The sequence below is a fragment of the Nicotiana tomentosiformis genome, chromosome 2, assembly GCF_000390325.3.
Source record: "Nicotiana tomentosiformis chromosome 2, ASM39032v3, whole genome shotgun sequence".
NCBI lineage: Eukaryota > Viridiplantae > Streptophyta > Magnoliopsida > Solanales > Solanaceae > Nicotiana > Nicotiana tomentosiformis.
Window position 1 is genome coordinate 42,248,777 of NC_090813.1, and position 19,645 is coordinate 42,268,421.

Sequence of the window (19,645 nt, forward strand, 5' to 3'; positions counted from 1 at the left end):
ACCCAATCGTAACAATGACCCAAACAGGAGAACCGTTTTGCAAGCTCGACGAGTACCACCCCGATACAATACTAAGAACCCATCACACATCGCAGAAACCATAACACACGAATCTTACACGAGGGATCATATTTCCACATAACTCCGCTGCAATACGCGACCCTATCCAAATACTGGTCCATATGAAACACCTCCAGCCACCCTGCTAAAATCAATAACCATGCACAATTCGACATCAAGTACCCAAAGTGCATTACCATAACCACGGAGAAGCAAACGACACCATGCCACATAAAACCCAAAAGGACATAACCAATACGTCATCAACCAAGCAATATCCAATACTATTCTCGCTCAAATTCTGCTATAAGGCCACAATAGAACCGCACCATATGTGCATATAACCAACGAATCACAACTCCTCGTAGCATAGAAGAGTAACTCACAGATTTTTTCAGAACACGAATAAGCTTCACATCAACCGAATGGCACATCCTTCAATAATAGCAGTATGGAGCCAATCAATCCGGCTCGGTGTAGAATACACATCCTAATTGGGCCTACCAATGGGCCCCAAATCAACTATGGTCAGCTACCAATAGATAAACAACCTCCGAAAGTCCACAATGACGGAATCATAATACCTTCTATCGTCTGGCTAGCTCCGGCCACAACTTTACAGTCCACCACCATGAAACAATCTACTCGTGAGAACTCCCAATCTCTAATTCCATAGAACACATGAATCACCATATTTGATTCTACCTCCACCGCCCGAATGCCTAACACCTATCTCATACACAATCATCCCACGAGAAATACTTAAAAAAAATTCTTCAGTGCCACCTTGCAAAAATTTGAATATCAACAGTCGATCAACCAGGAGAGTGCCGCAATACCAGCGAAGTACCCATAAATCAAAATACACTGCCCCTTCTGAAATGTACACTCTCATCAAGCTATACCAGATAGTAATATTATTTACCTAGTCATCGGAAACCGTTCATGCTGCCTAAGAATTTATGTCCTTCCTTTCAAAATTGAATTGTGACCTTGTACAGGTAAATCCTATTCCCGCACAACACACCACATCTATTATGCCATCATGTGACAAGCATAAGAATTCCATTATCAACTCTGAGTCACTAGCAAATTACATACCTTATTAGTCAGAAACCTTTTTCTTGCTTCTTTCTAGGAGGAAATCATAACACACAACACGTTTCGTACATCGGTAGAAAATATCCGGTTCAAACCATGGTAGAACCCATCATGAACACTTTGAAATCTATTTGCACATAACCAAGCTATCTGAACTGAATTCCTCTAACTCCACCAAGCCACACAGGTTGCCAAATTCGAGAGCATTTCCACGAAACACCTGTAGATACTAGCCATATCATAAGTACCCAAAGAACCGATCATACCCATTACTGTGCTAACCCATCCTACTACCAAGCTGTCCTATTTCTCCAAGTTCTTTCTAAATTGCCTTCAAATTGATACTTTTTCTTGTTAGAACACTACTATCCTTAACTAAAACTTACCCCACGAACTCTAGCATAGAATCACGCCGCCCTAAGGCTTATAAGCCGCCGAATTCCCTTTTTATGTATCCCAAAGTTTCCACAACCAAAAATACTTACTCCGAAAAGACTTTATGTGAACCTAAAACTGTTTCCTTCACCTTCTTGATACTAAAATGCATAATTCACAATGATATAAGATGCCACGAGTCTCAACACCGTTCAATGCAACTCCCAGTTTTCTAGCCATATTTATAAATCTTGAATCCATTGGAACTATTCTCGAGAGTCATCCACTGTACTCAAATCTCGAATTAACCGACCAAATGGACTGAAATGACATGTGCCCCATTAGTACACCAACACCCAAGGAAATAAAGAGTAACCCACACTCCTACGCAACCGAGCAAATTCCCGCTCCATGTACACTACATTCTCTATGAATAATCACTCAATTATTTTATGGTCCTCCTATAACCATAGAGTATAATACAACTTGTGTCCAGAAATTCCTTTACCCGAGTCATCCTCGATCTTGACCTCTGTAAGTCATAACTGATTCACCGGTATACCCCGAACCAAAACTAATACGACCCATAACCGTGCAATCAACTCATCGATAGCAGACTCCCCCACTTAGCCTTAAGCTGCAATTATATAAAATTTGAACCCGTAAGGATTTCTCCTTCTCAATTACCAAGGTATCGTACCGTTAACCTGCCAGACTTCTCGAAGTCTTTTATTAAGCCTTACATGAACATTCTGAATCTCCAGCCAAAATCATACACGTGACCTCCTACTGGGTAGAAAGTAATATTCCTCGCAAAAGTTTCATCAAAATCACGCCACCGCTAGATGCACACAGGAGATAACCCACATGTGGAATTCCTTACCGACATCTTCCAATGACACTGCACTGAGTGCAACGACCACTAAATCCATAAATTCTCATGAGTTCATGCTCGCCCACCATTTGTATAAGTCTGCACTTTCCCCATTGACATCAATTGTACGTCAACAATACCTTCCGAACTCAAGTCATATTACACCTGACACGATAATCAGATCTTCACGCCTCTATTCATTTCAAACACACTCCTTTATGCCATATTCAATTTTTCCTTTGTACACTAACCATTACTCCAAATAGAGTCTGCAGGCCGATTCACATACTAACATAATTCCAAACCATTCTACACTTTGTCAAAGCGCACGACTACCCTACTAGTGAATTCATATGCTAATCTGCCACTCTTACTTCGGTTAAATCATCTCATTTAAGAAGCTTCTTAACCTCTACTTCTCCTACTTGACCTGCTAGTACTTCAACCACTGCGAAACACTTCCCGTCATGTCTTCCCTCATACTTTGCTACCCAACTGCTGCATCAAATCGAAATGTATCTCTATCGCACCTGAACCAATAAAATGTTACCGACTCTAAGTCTCTTCGAAGATCATCTTTCTCGAGCCATCAATATCAAAAATACCCATTCGCAACCACAATTACTACACAATCACTTACTCTTCTTGAGTCCAAACTCATTGACAAGACATGAGAATTTAATTTGTCCCAAAATTTAACAACGTGAAAGATCCTTCAAAACATTCACACTCGAGACCATACGTCACATCAAAATGAAAAATCAAGCGCCCAATGGACTTCCTTTACAATTCAAGGAAACACTTTTCGTCACATTCAAATCGTCTTAACACATCCCGCAGTTACATCATACTCATCACAAAGCCATTCCACCGCTCATCGAGCCATAAATTCCACTCGTAGGGGCATTACCAGACATATGAATCCAAATGTATAGGTTACAACTGAAGCTACCGAGCCAAAGCTACGGTTTAAACCTGGCCTCAAGTCCTGCAGACTAGCCCATCACCAAAACACATAATACACATCTCGAACCTCGTTCATAGAATCACAAGCCGGCGATGCACAACTGATACCGAGCGCTCATGTGCACATACGAATACGTGGAAGGAATTCAAAGAGTTATGTTTCAAGCTGAATCAATTTCACACGATAGAATACAAGAAAGTGAAATTTTTCTCAGGGTTCTGCAGCCTCTCGAAGATAAGTACAGACGTCTCTGTACCGATCCGCAAGACTCTACTAAACCCGCTTATAACTCGTGAGACCTATGTAACCTAGGCTCTTATACCAAGCTGTCATGACCCAAACAAACCCTCTATCGTGATGGCGCCTATGGTGGAACTAGGCAAGCCGACTCATTTCCAAAACAAATTGATATTTTCATTTCAAAGATAATTTCAGTGCTATTTAACATAAAAACCTTCGCAAAGGAGTTCAAATCAAAACAAAAGTGCGGAAGGAAAAGCCCGACATCGGGGTGTCACTAGTCATAAGCATCTACTACAATCTATTTAACAATATCAAGGCTAACTCAGCTTGGAAAATAGCTAAATACAACTAGAGGAAGATAAGAGGAAGAAGAGCAGGGGCTGCGGTCGCCAAGCAACTACCTTGCTATCCCCGAGAAAATCTGCAACCAAAATAATCAACAACCGCTATCGTGTCCAGCTATACCTGGATCTGCACAAAAAGTGCACAGAGTAACGTAAGTATGCCAACTCAGTAAGTAACAACAATAAATAAAGACTGAGCAGTAGTGACGAGCAATAATGCAAACCCAGTTCCAGTAAAAATCATTTAAATATATTTGAATCAAAATATCTCGTTTAAACCCAGTTCCAGTAAAAATCATTTAAATATATTTTTCAACAGTTTTCAAACAGAGGAAAAATGCAAAGGTGAGCAAAAATGATGAAATCATAAACAGCTCCTCGGGCAAAACATCACTCATATACAGCCCCTCGGGAAAACCTCACATTCACTCGTGCCACTCGGGCATACCTCACAATTACCCATGCCTCCCAGTCACTCGGCACTCGCACTCAGTAGGTACTTGCGCTCATTGGGGGTGTGTACAGACTCCGGAGGGGCTCCTTCAGCCCAAGCGCTATAATCTGCATGGACAACTCACGTGCTATAATAATAAAGTATGCTGCAGGCGGGCAGCCTTGATCCACACTCATCCTCACAATCAGGCCCTCGGCCGATATCAAACATGTTGCGGCGTGCAGCCCGATCCCATAAATATCCTCATAAATCAGGCCCTCAGCCTCACTCAGTCATAAACCTCTCAAGCTACTCGGGCATTTCAGTAAAACAGGGTGCTCAACCCAAAACAACATTTATATGCATCAAAATAGAGTCATAAAACTGAGTTATGCAGTAAACAAGTGTAACCATGTCTGAGTATAGATTTTCAATCGAAAACAATGAGAGGATAGTAAGAAAAGGCCCTTAAGGGTCTAAACAACACTGGCACAAGGCCGCCCAAACATGGCATTCAGCCCAATTTACAGAAACTCTTTCTAAAACAGATAAGTATCATATAGTTTTAACAAAGTATGCAACTTTACAATTGCTACGGGACGGACCAAGTCACGATCCCCAACAGTGCATGCCCGCACGCCTGTCACCTAGCATGTGCGTTACTAAAAATAATAAAATGATACAAAATCCGGGGTTTCGTACCCTCAGGACTAGATTTACAATCGTTACTTACCTCAAACCGGTCAAATCTCTACCTCGCAATGCTCTTGCCTCTGTACTCGGCCTCCAAATGCTCTAAATCTATTCACAATCAGTACAATACCATCAATATACGCTAATGGAATGAATTCCAATGGAAAAGATAAAAAATTAGACCAAAACCCGAAATTGGCTCAAACCCGGCCCCCGGGCCCACGTCTCGAAATCCGACAAAATTTACAAAACAAGATATCTCATTCACTCACGAGTCTAACCATACCAAATTCATCAAAATCCGACATCGTTTGGTCCTTCAAATTCTTAAATTACTTCTCCAAAAATCCCAAGTCCTAACCCCTCATTTTCACTAATTATAATGACTAAACAACAGAAAATTACCATATATACAAGTATTAGGGCTCAAGCAACTTACCTCACTGATAGATCTTGAATCACCCTTCAAAAATCACTCCAAAAGCTCCACAAACCGACTTGAAAATGGTGGAAATGAACCAAGTTCGCGAAGCATTCTATTTATGGTTTCTGCCTAGGTTTTCGCACCTGCGGGCTCTTTTTCTGCGCCTGCGGGACCGCACCTACGGTCTAGGCGCCGCATCCGCGAACTCCACTTAATTCCCCAGCTTCCGCACCTGCGCTCCAGGCCTCACACATGCGGGCTCATAGGTGCGTCCAAATCCTTCGCGCCTGCGCTCCAGCCTTGGCCTCACATTTTTTTCCGCATCTGCACAGCAAATTCTCGCGCCTGCGAAAGCGCACCTGCGCATTTCCTCCGCTTCTGTGAAGCCTGCCCAGCATCTCCCTTTCTGCATCTGCGCCCCAGGTTTCGCACCTGCGGGCTCGCATATGCGACCTCCAACTCGCACCTGCGCAATCTGCCTAGCCTAGCATTGCCCGCACCTACGAACTCCCCACGCGCACCAGCGGCCTCGCACCTGCGACTCTTTCTTTCGCAGGTGCGAAAATAGTAGTAGCAGCAGCTTCAGCTGCATTTTCCAACTCCGACAAATCTGTTAACCACCCGGAATCACCCCGAGGCCCTCGGGACCTCAACCAAAAATACCAACAAGTCATATATCAACATACAAACTTAGTCGAACCTTCGAATCACTCAAAACAACATCAAATCATCAAATTACCCTCGGATTCAAGCCTAAGAACTTCTAAATTTTCAAATTCGGCAACCGATGCCGAAACCAACCAAACCACTTTCGAATGACCTCAAATTTTGCACACACATCACAAATGACACTACGAACCTACTCCAACTTTCGGAAATCCATTCCGACCCCGATATCAAATTTTTCAATGCCGACTGAAATAGCCAAATTTTCAAATTTCGCCAATTCAAGCCTAATTCTACCACTGACCTCCAAATCATATTTCGGACGCACTACTAAGTCCAAAATCACCTAACAGAGCTATCAGAATTCAAATCCGAGATCGTTTATACATAGGTCAATATTTGGTTGACTTTTTCAATTTAAGGTTCTAAATAAGAGACTAAGTGTCTCATTCCCCTCCGAAATCACTCCGGGCCCGAACCAACTAACTTGGTATATCATAATATAGCTTAAGAGCATAAAGGAATCAAAAATGGAGGAAATGGGGCTATAACTCCCGAAACGACCGGCCGGGTTGTTACACTAAATCACTTATTATTCTCAAGGCATAATGAAGTCAAGATATATTGCTTTCATTTAAAATCACAGCACAAGGTTTCCTACTCCTAAAAAAAACTAACTATACCTGGTTCAAATAAAACTCTTGGAAAAGAACCGCGGTACAAAGAAAAACCAAGGGGGAATTATTATACTACCTAAAGAAAATAATATATATACATACATATATATATATATATATATTATTATTATTTTTTTTCCTTCTTCGACTTAATCCCTCAAGAAACCTGTCGAATAACATCTATCGTCGGGAAAAATCAAAAAATTTAAAATTTTCAATCAAACAAATTACAAAAACACACATAAACATTTATACATTCTATACATATATACATTCCTACCCCATACTTTAAATTGTGCCATGTCCCTATGACATACAAATAAAAAGAAAGAGGTAAGGACAATTTACCTGAACATCTAGTTGGGGTTTGAATCGAAATTGGGCTCCATCCCTCGTGCCCGAACTAATGCACGCATCCATGCAGACAGCTTCTTCTCGGCCTTCCTTGGATATACCCGACACTTATCTTTTTCACTCGCCGTAGTCTTCTCTTTCTCGCCCTTCACTTTCCACACAATACTAGCAACTAGCTTCTCCCCTTTTACCCTCGTTTCTACATCCATCTCAAAAATCACAATCTCCTCGCCCACTCTAACCATGAGTTTTCTCTCATGTATAACTAATACTGCTCTACCCATTGCTAGGAATGGTCTTCCTAGGATGAGGGGGACCTCCTTGTTCTCTTCCATATTAACCACTATGAAATCCACAGGAAATACAAACTTATCTGCCCGAACTAAGATATCTTCAACTATTCCCTCGGGTATTAGAGTCGTTTAGTCTGCCAGCTACAAAGATATTGGTGCAGACCTTATCTCTCCAATCTCTTTCTCTAGGTTCCTGCAAATAGATAGAGGTATTAAATTAATTGAGGCACCAAAATCACATAGAGACTTATCAAAATTAGTAGTGCCTAAAGAGCAAGGTATGGTAAAACTCCCTGGATCTCCACACTTTTGTGGGAGTTTGTTTTGCAATATTGCAGTGCAATGCTCTGTGAGCTTGACCACTGAGGTCTCTTCTATTTTCCTCTTCTTTGTCAGATCTCCTTCAAGAACTTGGCATAAGCCGGCATTTGTGAGAGCACATTTATGAATGTTAGGTTTATATGAACCTGTTTCAGCACATCAAGAAATCTCTCAAACTGCTTGTCCAACTTTTCTCGACTCATCTTTTAGGGAAAAGGCAGCACAAACATATGCTTGCTCTCATCATGTTCCGCCCTTCTTGATTTTATTTCCTTCCTTTTCTCAATTTTCATTGGGCCTTTATTTTTTTTATCAACATCACCCTTCAACTGCTTCTCATTTTCTTTTTCAAAGTTCACCTTATTTTGGATCAGGGTAGGATATTTCAATACTTGCCCACTTCTCAGAGTTACAGCCATCGCTGTTTCTTTTGGATTTCTCTCAGTATCAGCGGGAAGTGTTCCTGGGGCTCTCTCCGACATTAGAGTAACAAAGTGCCCAACCTGTTTTTCCAGTCTTCGAAAAGATGTACTCAATTATTTGATAGCTGCATCATAGGCATCAAGCCTCTCATCTGTCTTGATAATGAAGGTCTTCATAAGATCCTCCATGCTAGATTGATTCGACTATGAAGAATGATACTGCTGCCTCTACTGATTCAGAAAACTTATAGCTCCTTGTTCTTGGAATCTAGGGTTGTTTTGTTGCCATGCATTTGCAGTACCCCCAGGTGAACTCCATGAAAAGTTGGGGTGCCTCTGATGCATTGCATTATAGTTTCCTACAACATTCACTTCCTCAGTTGAGGCTTGACACTCATGGGTGGGGTGTTCTCTTCCACATATATCACAAGCTGTGTGGTGTACATTTTGTATCAAAGCTACAGTTAGCTTCCATATTTCTTTATCCATAGCATCAAGTTGTAGTTGCGCAGATGTAGTAACATCAACTTGGTGAACACCAGTTGATTTTCTTCTTTCCATACTCTCAAAGGGCTACTGATTATCATCATCAGATAATTCATCAAGAATTGTAACTATCTCCTCTGGAGTCTTCTTCATAAAAGGGCCTCCAACTGCATTGCTCAAAGTTCTACGCGAGGCCGGTGTCAATCCATCCCAAAAATCCTGGAGTTGCATCCAGAGTTCAATTCCGCTATGTTAACACCTTCTAACTATCTCCTTAAACTCTCCCATGCTTCAAAAATAGTTTCATTCTCTTTCTGGCAGAAGTTATGGATTTCTCTTCTAAACTTGCCCGTCTTGGCTGAGGAGAAATATTTATCAAGAAAATTTCTGGTCATTTCCTCCCATGTTCTAATTGATGCATTTGGTAAGCTTCGAAGCTACTGCTTCGCATCATCTTTAAGTGAAAAAGGGGAATGCTCTTAAATATACTGCATCTTGTGATACCCCATTATATTGAAAAGTGTTCATAATCTCGTCGAAGTCCATCAGATGCGTGTTTGGATCTTCGTTTATCTTCCCTCTGAAAACGTAGCTGCTTTGAATGGTTTGAAGCAAACCTTGCTTCAATTCGAAATTATTGGATGCAATTGGAGGTGGTCTAACACTTGACAATCCTTGATTGTAGACTGGTATGGCATAGTCACCCAATGCTCTACCAGGCCTTGGTAGCGCATTCTCAAACTGGTCTTGAATCAAGGTTCGATTTAGATTGAATCTTCGACCCCTATTGTCTTCGACAGTTTCCTCAACAGCTCTATGGGCTGCCTCATCAGCTATCCTTGCAGTTGCCTCTACCTCATTGTCATCGTTATTAGCCATGTGTTCTTGGGTTGAAGGTTACCCCAAGAACCTTACGGTAAACTCTTTCTCCTTCCTCAGTTTTCGCAGGTGTTTTTCCAATTCCGATTTGTAGGGTATTACTTCTCTACAAGAAGATCATGTCATACACCAAGGACTTAACCTGTTGGCTACACACATAGGAGAAACCCGTGAAGAACAAAAATAAAAGTAAAAATAAAAATAAATTCCTGAATTAGCACTACAAACTATTTCCAACACAATTAATTGCCAATCCCCGGCAACGGCGCCAAAATTTGACGAGCATAAAACATACACTTAAATTGTGCTCGCTAGTCAAAGATAATATAGAATAATATCGTATCCACATGGATTGGATTTAAACAGTATTATCGTAGTTTGTAGCTAGATTGCTATCCAGGAGGATATAATTAATAATCTAAAATCTACAACTATTGACTAATGATAATCTCAACAAAGGTAAGCAAGGAAGTTATCAATGGGAGAAAATATGGGTTGATAGGATAGGTGCAAGATAATTGTTCGGGATCTAACTCTAGATTTTCACTTCTAATGTTCAAGTGAGTCTCTCGAATTCACTTAATTATCAGTACAAAGTTTAATAGAAACTCCTCTTTCGATTAAGTTTCAACCTCACAATATGAACCAATTTAAGCTCGGTGAAGATATGCAAGAATTCATAATGGATTGGTCTTTAGGAAAACCTCTTTCGATTATCCTCCTAACTAGGTTTAATCAAGGATTCAACTAGCCTCTTTCAGAGCGCCTAAGCGCAATAAGGGTCAGGAAGCCCAAACGTGCGACGGGCCTTAGCCGCGACATTACGAGAGTTGAGTTTCAACCACCACTTGTCGTGACGTCCGTCGCCGTGGACTCGCATTTAGGCCAACCACGCGCTCGGGGCGCACGGGAGGCCAGTATCCGCCCCACGACACCACCACGCCCATGATTCTGGGCGCGGCGTGCGGGGGCGACGCGATGCATGATGCCCAGGCAGACGTGCCCTCGGCCTAATGGCTTCGGGCGCAACTTGCGTTTAAAGACTCGATGGTTCACGGGATTCTGCAATTCACACCAAGTATCGCATTTCGTTATGTTCTTCATCGATGCGAGAGCCGAGATATCCGTTGCCGAGAGTCGTTTGTGTTTCAAAAGAAGCACAAGTCCCCCGCGTGCGCATACTTAGAAGAATCTATGAACTCAACCAACAACATAGTGCAAATATATCACAAGTTATGCCTATTTCAATTACAAGAACAAGTGAACATAGATGCAACAATTAAATCTTCCAAAAATGATTCAAATACATAAACATAGAGTTATAATCCACAAACAACCGTCAATATACTAAATCCATCAAAACCCAAATGGTTCTACTCCATAGATATGGAGGAGTTCTTCACAAATGAAACAAAAATAGAGAAAAACATAAATACAATCCAAACCCGGATTTGAGTGAGGAAGGAAGGATGAAATCCTTGTGCTCTTGCTTCTCCTTCTTCGCCTAAGCTTCCCTAGGTCTAAGGTATGTCAAAAGTGTGTCAAAAATAGTGTTTGGGGGTATTTAATCCGCCCCCAAAACAAATCTCGGACGAAACTACCCTTTCTTAGCGAAGTAGGACTTTTCCCGGACAGGATATGCGCGATCGCGCACTTGGTCGCGCATTTTGCGCATTATTCTGCCCCAAGCGCGCGCCCAGGTGCGCGATCGCGCACTTGGTCGCGCACCTGGGTGGTAAGTTGGGAATTTGGTAAAACATAAAATATGAAAGATATAGCCCTTTTAAATAGATTTCCAACGATATATTGTAGAGCCTTAACGGAGTTCCAAGCGAAACGTTATATGCATTTTACTGGATACTGCACAATATACCTGCTCGGTTCTTCGTTTCGTTCCACTATCATCCGTTGATCCCCGAACTTGATCCCGACTTAATCCTTTGGCTTTTTACTCAGACTTCAAAGCTCCAGAATAGCTTGAATTCATTCCATAACATCTACATAGATCGGAATCACTCCTACAAGGTATAAAATACATAATTAGTGCAAAACATTAGCAATTAAAATACAGTAAAATAGAGTGCGATAAACGACTAAAACATAAGATTATAGCCTACCATCAACTGCCTATACTGAAAGTATATTCTGCACTCTTTTTCTTTTCACCCAGCTTTTGTCCAAATTGGATTTTTCTGGCAGGGTTTTTAATGAGGCAGCAACGAAAAACCATACTACGAAGGAAGTTTCGTCAGCAGAAGTAAGACCTTTAAATGATAAGGCATGCAAGCAACGAGCCACTACAGAATGCTTAGATAGTTTTTTGCTCTATAGCGAAGTTCCTATCGGGAGACAAAGCTTGCTATCACGCCAAAGGTTACCCGACCGTTCATGAGTGCAAGTCACTAGGGGTGGTTAGGTAATCTTTGGCTCTATAGCAAAGTTCCCAACGGGAAACGAAGTTTTCTATTGAACCAAAGATTATCCAACCATTCACTAATGGAATCTTCAAAGGATCAAGTCTTCTAGTGTTCAAATTCGCATTCTTCGCATTCGAACACTAGGGGGAATAATATGAGAATACGGAAACATGATTTACACATCGACCGGGACTACAAAATCTAAGAATAAAGTTTTATCATCGGGACCGGGGACTACGTGGCCAACCTTGTAGAAACAAGTTGTACAATATAGCCACAAGTAATGGAAATTTTGTTTTAGCACAACAAATGCTTATGTACTTTTGAAAATGGAAGGAGTAAATTAAAGTCCTTTTATTTTATCTTGTTTCTTGCCCAAACGGTAAATTAATTTTATCATTTGAAAGTTGAACGAGTACTTCAAATGCTAGTACCGTAATGAACATGAGACGTCCTCTTCAAGAGCACCGTAAACATAAGAGGTCCCTCTCTTATGAACCCCTCACGGTAAAAGTGTTGACTCCGAAATAACTTATGCCCGAAATCCAAATGCTATTGGGGAAAAATACACCTAAAGAATTTATTAGCTCGATGTAAAAAAGAAAAATTTGCGCAATGATTAAACGAAAAGAACTTTTATATATAATGAATGTTCCAAGCAGCACAAATACAAAAGTATGGAAAAGAAAAGCAAAGAAAGCAAAAGCTAAACTACTGCATCCCCGGAATCCGAGGGAAGAGAAGCATCCGCGCCCCTAGGAGAAGTAGGGGGATCTGCCGCCAACTCAAGATCTTGGCCTTCACCATCTCCCCCTTCAGCTTCTTTTTCAGTTCCCGAGAACTCGAAACCAGAAAGAGAAGAGTGGGTCGCATCGGGTTGGACTAGGAGACCCCTTCCAGCTGTTGACTTCAGCTCATGGGCCTTGGCGATTGTGGCATCAAGGTCAATAATGCCCGTTTTGGCCTCTTCCAAGGTTTTTATCTAAATGATATACATAGGATATGTTTTTTCAACAATAAGGGAAGTCGGTCGATGCTGAAGTTCTTCCTTAATCCGGTCAACCTCGGTTGAAAGGTTATTCCGCGCAGATCTAGTGGCCTGGAGTCTATCATCAAAGTCACGGATAGTAGAGTTAAAAACATTATTATGCTCTATGACCTTATTATGACTCTCTTCCAACCGGGTATACTTCTTCTCAGTAGCAGCAACTTCTTCAGTTTTGGAGTTCAAGGCTGCCTCCAAATTATTCAGTCTTTTAGTAGAGGTAGCCTCACGATCGGCAGCAGCAAGAACGATATTTTGGACCTCAAACCATTTTGCCTTAGCCTCTTTAAATTGTACCCTTAACAGGGAGGCCTCTTGGCTGAGGGTCACTACCTATTGCTCGCTTTGATGCAACCAAGCCTCCAACTCAACGGCCTCAGCGGCTTGTGCTTCCAGTTCCGGGAAGCGAGCAACAATTTGATCCCGCTCGGCCAACAATTGATCCCGCTCGGAGGTGAGTTTCTATTTGTCAGGGATCAACCTCTGAAGGCCATAGAAAACAGGGAAGTTGGCCTACAAAACAGAAGTACAAATTAAAAACCCTGCCGTAACAAAGATAGAAAAAATAACAGAGGGAACAACGATCATACCGCCGATGTATTGTGCATGGCATTGTTCACCGTACAATCTCCCGAGAGAGACTGTATTTTATTCATATCCTTCTCTGAAGCCTCTGGCTTCAGATAATTAGCAAGTTCCACCGGTGAGGACAATAAATGGCATCCAGTAGAAACCGAGAGGGAAACACTCCTTCTCCTCTAAGGATCTTTGGGGGGGAGGGGGGAGGCAAAATAGTTATGTCCTAAATTCCCATGAACCGGTGACTGGGGAAGAGGGACATCCTCATCTCGGAAGACTGTGACTGGTGGAAATGATGTAGCAGTTGCTAGTGGCCAAGGCAAAGTTGGCGATGAGGGAGATGAAGCTGATAGCATTGTAGATTGAGAAACAACTTTGGCAAAAGCAGTGCCAGTTAGGGGTGTACAAATGAAATAGACAAACCGCACCAACCCGATAATCCGAGTCAAACCGAGAAAAAAAACTCGACTATGGATTGGTTTGATTGGTTTGGTGTTGGGAAAGAAAACCCGACGATATTTGGTTTGGTTTGATTTTAACTAAAAAAAGTCAAATTGAAACCAAACCAACCCGACATTATATGTATAGAAGTTTTAAATATATTTAATACATGAAAATGTTTATTGTAGTGTAGTTTATAAATATTTCTTATGCGTTTTCATAATTTTATCTTTTAACGTATTATTTCAAGCTTGGACTTATAATTTTTGGATGCTCCAATAAGTTTTATAGTCCATATATGTTAGTAACTTAAATAAATCCTAAACCAAAATCAAATCAATACTAATGATAATAAAAGACATTCAATTCAATTGTACTACTAATGAAAATAGTATTGGATATCTATTTTTTTTTAATTTTTCTATGGTTTAGATAAAATGCATAACTTATTTTTCTTTTAGTGTTTAGTCATGTAAATAATAGTAATTATTAGTCATACTTATTTTAGCAACTTATTAGTAATTTTAAATTATATTTATTTTTATTATGGCTTATTAATAATATTTATTTTATGTGATTTTCTCATCTTTATTGTTGAATATTTTAGTATAATGCTATGAATCATCTCATATTTATGTTATTTTACTACAAAATACCTTATATAGTTCTGTTTTACTAGGATTAAAGAAATATTTGGAGCACAAATTTTATGTTTTGTGCTATGAAAACTTTATGAAAAAAAATCGAAACAACCCGAAAACCTAAAAAACCCGAGAAAAATTGAGATTTAAAAACTCGACTTTAATTGGTTTGGTTTGGTCTTTAGATTTGATAACCCGATATAATTGGTTTGGTTTGCTAATTAGAAAATTCGAACCAGCCCGACCCATGTACACCTCTAGTGCCAGTTGTTGGTTGCTCATCAACCGAAGACGGAAGAGACCAGGTACCCAGCCTCACGGTACTAGGAATTTGGGACTCGGAAGCGAGAGTTGGCATCTTCCACTATATCATATTTCCCAGAGTGACTCGACGTCATCCAAGGGACATCGTTTTGGTGTAACTAGCTCAACAAATTGAGCATTATGTTGAGCTGATGAAAGTCGTCGTCTTCTATGTAGAGAAGCCCCCTCATCACTGGCTCCTCCATCATCATCGATCACCAGAGTGTCTGAGGCGCTCTTCTCCTTTTTATTCTTGCCCTCGACCATGGAGGAATATCACCTTTTTTGTTGCTTGTTCTCTGGCCCGGGACTCCGAGAGGAAGCACTTACATCGGAAGTAACTGCAATTAACCGCTCCATCTATCCACAGTCGTTGTTATCGTCCATGTTGATGAGCAAAGCATGGTGACCGCGGTTGCTGTAGTTTATCATTCCGCCAGCGAAAATCTTGGTGGAATAAAGATTCATCAGTCGAGCCAGGGATAGCTCTTCCCCCATCTCCTGGCATAGACGCTGAAGACAGGCGACCGTCCGCCACACAGAAGGGTTCACCTGTGCCAAACAGACTTGGTAACGAAAGCAAAAATCCAAGATAACAGAGTCAAATCCCCTGCTCAATGATAACGGTCCCAAAGTAAAGGGATACGTGTAAACATACATAAAACCCTTCTTAGAGAAGGTTACCCACTCCGCTAGGTCAGGAGCGATGATGTTCAAATCTTGACAACCACAGTCTTCCTTCACAGCATGGATGCTAGAAGGACGGATGGAAGAAGGATATACACCAACAACCCATGTGCAGGGATTAGCAGAAAGACACTTCTCTTTGAAGTCCTTAGTTGTAGTAAGCCTTCTGGGGATAATGGTGCTCACTGTAGGAGGAGCATTATCATCAGTGTTTTCTCTGTTCTTTGAAGAACTAAAATTTTTGGAAGAGGAGGCCATAGTTATCAGAAGGAAGTAAGGGTTTTTCTTTGAAGAAGAAGATTAAAGGAAGTTGAAAACAAGTGCGAGTTAAGTAAAGAGAGTTTGAGAGAGTTTAGAAAATTATGAAGTGTAAAAGAAGAAGGTTGAAGCATATAAGTAAAGGAATAGACAGCTAAACTCGTGGCCATGATTACCTCGAGAACCGGTGAAAGTGTTGTTGAATTGTGGGATGACGCATGTTCGAAAAATTAAATGCGGAGAGACGTGCATCTAATCAAGCATCAAAAACTTTTCAGGGGGGTCAAAAAATTTCCCGCCAAGAAAGGTATTGGTATTTTCACCAACTTTCTGGTGACATAAGGATGGACCACCGGAAAGCAGAGGGACTATCTGTATAGGGTAAAATATGTTCATATTAAATGTCCGCATAATAAAGCAATACGTGGAGCCGAAGGTAGATGGAAAGCGAGGTAAATGGCAATCAAATCCAAGGGCAACAATCTCGTTTGTTCCCAAAGGGAATGCTGCTCATAAAGACAAAATAAATGTCTGTTACCCGATAACATTTAATGAAGAATATTCTATAGCATTAAGTACGTAGTCCGTTACAGAGAATGTGACATTCATAGCATACCGTTACACATTCTTCAATGGTCCCCATAATTGTCATTTAAGAGCGGCTTGATCCTAGGACCTTGTTCCCCGTGAGCAACTATAAATAATGAGGTCAACAACCATTGTAAAGGACACGAATTTTCTAACAAGCTTATGCTATATAGTATTCAAAACTCAATAATATTTTATCTTCTTGCTTATTAAGATCGCTATTATTGTCTTTGGAAGCTCTACTCCCAGAACCAAGTTTTCTGTTATTTTATCTCAATTCAATGCTAAATCTTACATTCTTATTTAATTTATTTATCATTTTGGGATCAAATCGATTCACTTATCTATAAACCACGTATAAATTCAATTGTACTATTTTACGGGTAAACATGAATGTGATAACATTTTTAAATTCAAAAAATTTTAATCATTAGGATCCTACAGTAGTTTTAGGAGTGATATATCAGCTTAATAAATAATTAGACAAATGCATGGAACCGGCTTTCGTACCCAAATAGTTAAAGCTAAACTCCATCTAATATGATGATATTTTTTGCACTTTCCGAGTAAGAAACTATATTTCTTTTTATATTTGCTTGTCCAATATATTAAAAATATATTTTTATTTTTATTTATCTATTTAAGCAGATCAAGAGAAAGGTTATCTTATTTTTTTTTATTTTACCCTTATTATTAATTACTTATTTTTCAAAATTTTTTAAAATTTTACTCCCTCCGGCACACTTTAATTGATTTTTTTAGATTGTTTTCACACATATTAAGGAATTCACTTTTTAGAATTAATTAATAATAAAATTAACCATATTAACCTTAATTTGTACATTGAAAATATAACAAATATTCCTAGGCTCTTTACTCCTAGGGCCACTTTGAAAAATAAAGAAATTAACTCCTTGATATATGAAAATATCAAATAGCGTGGACCACAAAAAAAGTCAAAAAATTAATTAAAGTAGACTAAAGGGATTATCATTATTATGAGTAAAATAGCAAAATGTATACTTCATTTATTTTTCTTAAATAAAGTGAAAAGTCAAAAGTGATAACTAAAAATGAACGGAGGGAGTAATAGTGTATGTATACTTGGAGAAATGTATTTCTTATACGTATATTTCTTATTTCCGTTCTCAATTACCTTGGTATTTACCTAAGACCAGTAACTTTTCCCCTTCTTTTTGTTGCCGCTACACTAATTGTGAGAAAAAAGTAAAAACATGTAGTTAAGAAAAGTAAATTTACTAGCAATAAAGCATTTTACTTTAAAGAGTGTTTTTTTTGGGAAAAAAACGAAGCTCTTGTTAATGGTTGCACATACCACCTCAAAAACCAAGTAAATAGAAAAACTGTTTTGGAACAGGTAAAATCAATTCCTCCTTGGAAAAGAAGGAATTATGCAACTTGAAAAAGAAATATTAAAGGAAAAGATATCAATTTTTCAATTGGGATACATATCTCTTTTTTTTTTTCCCCTTTCAATATGGAATCATATAATCTTTTCTTTGAGAAGACTAAGAGCCCGTTTGAATTAGCTTAAAAAAAATAATTTTCAGCAGAAATAATTTTTAAGTTAAAAAGCAATAAGTTGAGATTGTCCAGTTTATTGTTTTTGGTTGTTTTAAGCAGTTTTAAATTTATTTTAAATACTTTTTAACTTTGTCAAACACTAAAAAAAATTAAAAAGAACTTAAAAACTGATTTGACGAACTTAAAAACCAATCCAAACACCGTTTAAATCCCCTTAGGTCTTAGAGCTAGTCAAGCAAGTTCCCAAAAAGCGCTACAAAATTCGTGAAGTTTGTGCAAAACTATACTCTAAAAACAGGCTTAAAAGCATGCACTTCGTAGATTGATAAATGTAGACTCGTATTAATAAGTGCATGCATATATACATGATTTAAATTGGGAGTTGGGAGCCTTAAACATAACGGCTTGTTTTTGTGGTCACAAACAGTCAAACACTTAAATCTAACTACTAATGTATTCACTATCACGAGGGTGGTCTGCCTTTTCACTTTTTGGAGTCGCGTGTGTCATTTCTTATTCCTGCTTAGCAGCATTGCCTTTGTTCAAATGTCTCTTTCACTATATATATACGTACTGATAGTGACAGAGATCTAATCCTCCCAACTATTTTAAATTTTACATTTTAATAAATTGATTTACTTAAATACCTTTGACGTATTAGAAAAAAAAGATATATTTTTATTTTGTTTATAATTTGACTTGGTACAAAATTTAATAAAAAAAGAAAAGCTTGTAAAATTTGCACTCCGTTCAATTTGTTTGAACCTATTTGATTGGACACGGAATTTAAGATTTTTTTAAAAAAAAATAATTTGTGATATGAAACAATTCATAAATATTTATGTGATTATAAATTATCTCATTAAAGGTAAATGAAAATTTTAAAGTTTAATTAGTTTCCAGATTTAGAAAGGGTTCATTCTTTTTGAAACTGTCTAACAAGGAAATAAGTTCATTCTTTTTTAAACAGAGAGAGTATAATATTTGTGTTGCTATAAAACTTTTGAATTGTGATTTTAAACGTGTCATACCATTTGTTTGACAAATACTTCTCGTAGAAGAAATGTAAGAATATATCATTTTTTGGAACAGACTAATAAGAAAATAGTGCAAAAGTGAAATAAAATATTATTAACTTCTCCATATTCCCTAAGTGCTCCATTAAATTAATTAGTAGAGTGTCAATTAAGTGAGACACCTAAGAGAGATAAATGAGATTTTAAACAAAAACTCTTGTGACTAAAATTATGACATGTATTTTCTTAAGAAATGTTCAAAACGCTTAAAACACATAGTATAACATATGAACCGGATGTAGTATTATATTTTAAATCACCAAAATGGGTATCATTGTATCTTATACACTTCTGTATATAATAGGAGCATCTATTATCGAAAAGCTACGAGCATCCGTTCATGAATTTGATGAAAATTATGATTAACAGACAATAGTGTGACTCTCGCTCTCAATTTTGTGTCTGCTGATTATATGTCAAAACTTACAACTAAGTTCAGACTTTGTTATTTGT

The 19,645-nt window shown here is 38.9% G+C and overlaps 1 long non-coding RNA gene, 1 other non-coding gene and 1 pseudogene across 2 annotated transcripts; 1 reads left to right on the plus strand and 2 right to left on the minus strand.

Annotated features, from left to right (window-relative positions):
- Positions 1 to 3,769: 3,769 nt before the first annotated feature.
- On the minus strand, positions 3,770 to 6,901 carry LOC138906436 (uncharacterized). The gene is made up of 2 exons (XR_011413824.1): positions 5,131 to 6,901; positions 3,770 to 4,091 (listed from the first exon to the last, which is right to left on the minus strand). It is a non-coding gene; the product is annotated as an uncharacterized lncRNA (long non-coding RNA).
- Positions 6,902 to 8,982: 2,081 nt separating this feature from the next.
- On the plus strand, positions 8,983 to 9,080 carry LOC117275325 (small nucleolar RNA R71; annotated as a pseudogene).
- A 1,515-nt stretch (positions 9,081 to 10,595) lies between these two features.
- LOC117275324 (5.8S ribosomal RNA) lies at positions 10,596 to 10,751 on the minus strand. The gene has a single exon (XR_004505489.1). It is a non-coding gene; the product is annotated as a 5.8S ribosomal RNA (ribosomal RNA).
- Positions 10,752 to 19,645: the final 8,894 nt, after the last annotated feature.